Source organism: Camelus ferus, chromosome X, assembly GCF_009834535.1.
Source record: "Camelus ferus isolate YT-003-E chromosome X, BCGSAC_Cfer_1.0, whole genome shotgun sequence".
NCBI lineage: Eukaryota > Metazoa > Chordata > Mammalia > Artiodactyla > Camelidae > Camelus > Camelus ferus.
Genome location: NC_045732.1, coordinates 81,645,843 through 81,653,907, shown reverse-complemented (window position 1 = coordinate 81,653,907; position 8,065 = coordinate 81,645,843).

The following is an 8,065-nucleotide window of genomic DNA, read 5'->3' as shown; positions in this document are numbered from 1 at the left end:
AGAAGCACAGCTTTGCTGCCCCCCAAATTGTCTTTTTCAGATGGAAATGCACTTAACATACTTAGGGAATGCTTACTATATGTTAGTACTATGGTAGGACTTGGAGGTCAGTAATGAACAGAGGCAAAGACTTTGTACATTGTAGGGGAGACATAAAAAATCAAACCAAGAGAATAAAAAAGTAATTACAAGTTGGAATAAGTGCTATGAAGAAAACAGGCAAAATGTTTGAAAGACAACGTTGAAAAGTTAGCGTGTCCTGTTCTGCTGGGGAGAGCAGACAGAGCAAATAATAACACCGGGGGGCGGGGGAGTTGAGAATGGCTGGGTAATAGGAAGACAGACTCTGGAGCCTGTCTTGATTCTGTCATTGACTAGCCTCATGAACCTGGACAAGCCATTTAAGAGGTTGATTTTCTTATTTGCAAAGTGGTGTGATCAGTACATACTTCTGAGAGTCGGAAGAATTAAATGTTCTCAAATGTAAAAATCTTAGAATGCTGCCTGGCACTTAGTGAGTGCACAATAAGTTAGCTTTGCTTGTTATAACTGAGAGTTGATTGTATGAATTAATTCACCAACCAAGAACAAAGTTGTAAAATGAACTGCAAAGCAAGGTGACATTTTAAAGAGGTTACATGCATTTATTATACAAGGATGGTGCTTTCTGCGGTCCCGTCTACTGTTGTCCTCTGTAACCTTTTTGCTGTAGAAACCACAAACTAAAATTTTTAGGACACACAATGCTGTTTGAAGCCTGCATGGCGTTTCCTGAGCCTGGAGTGCCTTTCTTGCCCCGCCTTCCTTACCTCCAACCTAGTCAGTCTTCGTTCAAATGCAAGGTCAGCTCTCACCTACTCCAGGAAGCCACATCTGTTTCTTTCTCCCAGGTAGTTTATCACAACTTGTTCTGTCTGAGACCTCCGCATTGCAGAGAGTGGGATTTTGTGCCTTGACACTATACTCTGACCTATTTTTATGGCTTTCTCCTGTAAGAAGCCACGAGCCGCTCCAGGAGAGGAACCTCATGTCCAATCCATCCAAATTCACAGTTTGACACAGTGACTAATACATGGTAGGTTTCCAATGATTATTTGTTGAATGAATGAGTGAATAAATGGATATTTTCACTGGCATCTTTCATAATTGTGGTTAACTTTCAACAATTACACATATGAGCAGGTGACTTAGCACTGCAGTAAAGAGAGAAAGAGGCAGTCAAATCGCTGGTGTGAAATACAAATAGCTAACGTTGATTGCTAGCTCTTTGGACATACCATACTTGATCTGCTCAATAACCCTGTTAGATAATTTTTATTATAATCCATGTTTTCAGAACTAGAAAATGAGGCTTCAAGAAGTTAGGCTCTTGTCCCAGATCATGAACTAATATAGTGGTGGAGCCAAATATCCCTCCCAAATAAATCATTTCTTAGTTTGTTGTACTGTTTGAGCTTTTGCTAGTTACAGGAACACTGTTCTAGAATCATGATATTTGAAGTTTATTATGATAAATACAATGATAGAATATTAAATGTTAAATAAATTTAAGAATACTATATTTTCCTCTTGAGGATGTACACTATAATTTAGAGTGTTGAAAACTTTTGAGTGCAGTAATAAAGGACTTAATTCTTTTCTTAACACAGCTTCAATTGATGACTATTTTTTTTTTTTTTTATGAGAACACTAAAAAGGAGTTCTGGTCACCAATTACCAGTTCCACTGTTGGAGAGTCCCCACACATCCAACAAGCAGTTCTCTGACACCAGCTGTGTGTCCTATAATTTAACTCAGTTCTGACACTACCCAAAGGTAGCATTGTCTCTCACAAGTTGAGGGCTCAGTCCTCACCCCCTCTTTTAGACACCAGTTGAAAGCGCAGGTTATCACCTGTGTTTCTGACCAACCGGCTATAAATCAGAGGTTCCCTCTTTGGTTTCCATCAATATGCTACAGTGGCTCGCAGAACTCAGGATTTTACTTACTAGATTTACTTACTAGCTGATTATATAAAGAATATAACTCCAACAGCCAGATAGAAGAGATGTTTAGGACAAGCCATGGGGAAGGGGTGTGGGGCTTGCATATCCCCTCTAGGTGTGCCCCTCTTCCAGCACTCCACATGTTCTCCAACCCATAAGCTCTCTGGACCTGCCCCTTATGGGTTTTTATGAAGGCTTCATTACATAGGCATGACTGATTAAACTGCTGGCCATTTGGTGATTGACTCAACCTCCAACACCTCCCCTGTCCCTGGAAATCCAAGGTCTATTCCCATAACAACCAACTCCCATCCTCAGGTGCTTTTCAAAAGTCACCTCATTAACATAAACCCAGTGGTGGTAGAAAGGACCTTGTTAAAAATAACAAGGCACCCATTTCACCTTTATGGCTCTGAAGCATTTTCAGGAACTGAGGCAAAATAGTATAACAAAAGATGCTCCCATTGCTCTTATCCTCAGGAAATTCCAAGGGTTTGGGGAGCTTGTGAGCCAGCAACTGCAGAGAAGACTAACTATGTATCAGAAATAGATATTTCACCATCTGAATGATGTTAGCAGTATTACGATTTATTAAGAATACATATTTGGGAAGTGCTCACTAGTCTATGGAAATAAAGCATAACATTTAGTCTCTGAGGAGGATGTATAAAATATGCTGGGTCTGTTTAGTTCCTAAACTCTTCTAGAATCAAGAAGTTCCTGCCAACTGGAATCCTTTAAATAAGAATAAGGCAGGCATAGGGTCAGGCTTTCTGCAAGGAGGAGAGGACACTTGACATAAACCCAATTTTCGTGTTCAGTGCTGCCTGCAAAACTTTAAGTGTATGGGCAAAGAGACAAAGAATGCTTTCCACGTTATGTGATTGGTGACAATGATTAAAGCTCATTTATGTTTTTAGTATCCACTAGTATCCATTTTTCTTTAAATTGGAAAAATGATCTCTCTCTCCACCAAGAACCACATAGTTTATCTTAGACTGCACGTACCTGGGACAAATGACAGATTTAACAATCACTTAGAAAAATTCCATTAATGAAGAGAGCAAATCTGTGAAAATTTTGTAACTTGGAGACTTCTGAATTTCCTAACATCTTTTAATTGAATCCTGCCACATGGTATCAGTGCTCGTGTTTAGTTTTGTAATCATGTTGGCACCAAGTACTACAACTTAGCCTTGGACTAGTGAGGAAGGACTAGATATGGGTTATATATAAGTGAGGGATTTGCACTAAGTAAAGATCAAACTATACAATGGCATGCTGTACAAATTAAGAGTTGAAAATGACTTGTCAATACAAAAATGATGAGAAGAATTGACACATCACACAAAGCACAAAGAAATGGGCCATGTCAGTCAGTATCATTATATGTGTTTTGTGCTGTGGTTTTGTTTCCATAGATATTATGATTTTGTTGTCATTAATTATATATGGTTTTATAGTACTAACAAATTATAAAAACAAATTTGTACCTAGCTTTATGTTTGTACATGTTTAAGTAACATTACAATAAAAAAAATTGTCAGCACTGAGGATCAGATCCACTCTAAAGTAATTGATTACTGTTTTCTAAATAGAAGATGGTGAACAACGTAGACCTTGTAATTCAGTGGTCCTCAAGTGGGAGAATTGGAAATGTGTGGAGGCATTGTGGTTGTCACAAAGACTGGGGCTGCTACAATCAACTACTCTGATTTAGAGGACAGTGGCTAAGTGTCCTGCAAGTGTGCAGAATAGACTTGAAGAACAAACAATCAACATGCCCAAAATGCCAATAGTGCTTCTGTTTAACCCTTACCCTGTTTTGGTCACTGTATTGTTAGGAATAAGTCTTTGCCCAGCTCCAGCAATTGCACTGGGCCATATGGTCCATAAATAGTGATCAGGTTCATTCATAAATCAGGGGCCACAAAGTGGAGGCCACCCAAGTGGTCGTCCTGCCCATGTCACAGATCTAAACCCTAGTCAGTCTGCACTTACTGGAAACACCAGTCTAGGGAACTTAACATACATCAATCATAATCTACCAACTCAGTTTTAGCTAGTTCACCTTACCCTGGAGAATAGGACCTGCTAGCCTTGTAAGGAAATCCTGGCCCCAGAGCAGTCATGCCGTTTCCATGGTGACTCATCTACTGCTCTGTACCACCTGCTCTTGCCCCACATCCCTCCCAAACAGTGTGCTGCTTGTAAGTCACTCTACTCCCCCAGTCCATGGATTGTTTTCTCTTAGTTAAAGTACATCAAATTTGTTCCTCATTTGTATTAATTTTGTCATTTGATAATATGTATGCCAATCTGCCTCCTTGCTTTAATATTCTTCCATTCCCTTTTCCTCTCCATTTACAATTATTTATGTATACCCACTTCATTACATAAAAGATCTAAGTGTGTTGGGGTGTGTGTGTACCTCACTGACTAAGCAAATGCCTTAACTGGGCTGAAATTATTTGCTTTATATCTCTATAACTACTATTTGATTCTTTTATACTATAGTTCTTTGTGTCTATATTTGTATATAAATGTCATGATCTATTTTGTCTAACTGATCATAACATTTTTCAATCCTTCACAGCACATGGCCCAGGGTTCTTTCTTTGCCATTTTATTTCCATATATACAAATTTCTTAATCTATCTTTGCCTCAGTTTATCACCTACAAAATGGGAAAGGACATATACCTCGTAGGTTTGTCATAAGGATTACATGAGAAATAAGTGAGTACGTAGTTTAGTTCAGTGACGATCCCATAATAAGCGGTTAATAAGATTTAGCTATATACAGCTATATGTATTTTTTTTCCCAGTGAATACATTTGGATTTTGATGATCCCATAAGAAAAATAGCTGACATTTTAAAGCCGAACTATTGCTCCAGTAAAGGGAAGTGCAGAGCGGTATTAGATAGCCCTAATGGGTCCTTTCGTTTCCACTTGAATGTCTTCCCGCTTTCCCACCCTGGAGGTTGACAGAAGACTATTCATTATATTTATTGAAAATTTAAGTTAGAGAAAACGGGATGATGAGACCATTTATTTAGAAATAAAGCCGCATTTTATAAATATAGAAATAAACTTTGTTTTTGCAGAATCAAGATAAAAATTTGTTCAAATAGCCACTCTAACATGAAGAGTAGCCTGTCCATTGCAAGGACACATTTTGATCATTTATCCTTCTCAGTGACAGCTTTGGCTGAGAAAAATGTCTTATTTAGATCTTTTAACGGCATGTTTCCCCCTCCCCCAGAAACATATTGAAACTAGTGTTCATGAATCTAGAAGAAGAATTGTGTTACTCTTATTTTAATGTGCTGCTTAGCTCATTAAGCCAAATTTGAATTTACCTTTAAATTTAAAAAAGGCTGAGTACTTACACATCAAAGTAGACAATCTTCACTTTCATGTTTTATAAATGACCTATGGAAAACTCTTTCCCTTTAACATTGCTTTTTTTTTTTTTTTTTTTCCGATATACCAACTACAGTGGCCTAATAGCCAGGACATTTTCAGCTCTGAAATTCCTGAGGCTCCCTCCTGTCCCTGAATTTCTTTTGCACTGGGACACTTTAACCTGGCCCTGAGCTTCCCTACATTATGCTGCCCCACTTCTTGTCTCTATTTCAACACCGTCATTAAGAAATATCATCTCTTTAAATTAACTAGAACCCTTCGAAAAGATTTACTGTCACTTCTATGGTTTCTCTCCTTTGATGGGAAGGCAGATAGAGGCAAGGGAAAGATGCGTGAGATCCCTATACAAAGCAATGCCTTAGCTTTTTTCTCATTTCCATTTTTCTCTGAGATGTGTTTACAGTTTGTATTTCCGGAAAGCCTTTTTCATGACATGATGCATAAACATGAAGAAGGTGCAGTGATATCCGTGCTGTTTGTGGTTCTTTGCTCTTTATGCTTATAATTTCTTGCCCTTGGCAAGCAATAAAAAGTGATTTTGCAGTTTTCCTCACTACCTTTTTCTGAGTATAAAAAAGTTCTTGTTCTTAAGATTTTTCATAGGTCTTTAGTAATACAGTTGTGAAATAAAACCTTGCCTCTCTGGGCTGTTGATTTTATGGTCACAACCAGAATGTAGGTGATTTCAATCACTTGACAGCGTATTAGGATTAAAGCAAAAAGGATCTTTGCATGTTTTCCCGTGTGCAGTTTGCACCAAACAAAGCAGAGTGGATGCAAGCCTTGATCAATTCCTGGTGGCTCCTTGTCCGTCAAAGCTTCTGTTGGAGCTCTGAAGGAGTTAAAAAAATATCTAGGCACAGAGGCTGTCATCTGCTGTTGCCCATAGTACAGGCAGCTCAAACCAAATGCCAAGAGTTTTATTGGTTTCTTTTTCTCGATTTGTTATTGCATCTGGTCTCATTCATTGCACTAGATGTCAGCCGATGCAGACAGATAGACGGAGGTGGCTGAAACATCCATGTTCCACATGGCAAAGTGGGAGGCTGTCCAGAAGCATTTTAAGTGCCTGTATTTGTTCCCTGAAGTTTAATGAACGCAAAAGGCAGCAAGGATGGACGTAAAGCATGCTGCTGTACGGGCTGCCGGGGAGTGCTTACCTCTCTGACTGCTTTGTCAGGACCCAGTGTCAGGACCACCAGACAGGCCATGCCTATCTTTCTTACAAGTTGAAATATAATTATCAGAGCACCTGCTGCTGCTATATATTTCCTTTGTACTGTCTTGAATTCTCCCTGGATCCTCATCCTTGTTTGTGTGATTAGAATTCATTGTTCACTGTTCTTCAAATTTTGCAGTTCAGTGATTACCACCCACCTTAGACTACGGGATGCCCAACAGAGAAGGAGGATCAATTGTCTCTACAGCATATATGGCCAAGAATATATGAATTATGCCATAGACGATATAATTGCCCATGTATACTGGGGAGATTAGAAGTGATGTACAAAAACTGAAGCCCTAGGGAAGATGGAAATAATGATCCTTTATCTGCATGGATACAGTGATTACATTCTTCATGATTCAAAGTGGGTGTTCTAGATTCCATGTGAAAATTCTCCAGGGACAACTGGCATGTGTTTCCAATGTTCAATTCAAATCTTATTCAGATATTTCTGTGGTAAGAGGGACTGTATTGGGTATATTTCATGTAATCCTGGAAGAATTGGAGAGGGTTAAGAATAGGCCAACCATAATCCTATCCTTGAGGATTATTATAAAATGCGCTATGTGACCCCAAAACCCCCTAGTATGAATAGTGATGGCAGAACAATCCCTGGAAATGAGCCAGGGGAAGGGCAGTCCTCCATCCCAGGTCATGAGCGAGCAGGAGACGGAGAACCAGGGAGCAAGCACCTATTACATACAAGGTGGTTGGGGTGGAGCTTACTAATGTTTCAGGGGCTCAAGTCTACGAGGTTATTTGAAAAGATGTCCCAGGAAAATCAAAGCAGGAACTTGGGGCAGTAATCCTAAACTGAGGTCCTTATTGAAATGTCCACACTCTGGGTGTGAGCAGGATTGTCAACACCCATACTATGAAATGCCTAAGCAACAACTCAAAATAGCTGTTTTCTCATCACAGTGATGGATGTGCTAATTAAGTTGATTGTGGTAATCATCTCACAATGTCTGCGTATATCAAATCATCACACTGTATACCTTAAATATATACAATGTTTATATATTATGTAATATAGTTTATATAGTTTATCTTAATAAAATCTAAAAATAGTTGCAGCTCATATTTAGTGATTTTTAACCTTAACCTGAAAATAGTGATGAATTATGATGTTAACTGTAACATGTCTATAATTTAATGACAGATTTTGCAGAATATTGTTTTATTTTTATTGTCTCCTAAAAGTTATTAAGCATCTTCTGTGCCTCCATATACACAGCACTTCATTTAGTCCCATAAGGCAGTCACTTTTGTTTAACTTATTTTAGAGATTCAGAGAGGTCAGATAACTTATTTAAGATTGTTTAGGTTCCTGTCCTGCATGTTAATCTCTGCATGAACACACGAATTCCTGGGTGCTGGGTTAGGCTCTCTGACTGATCATCATTCTTCCCAGAAGTACCAAAT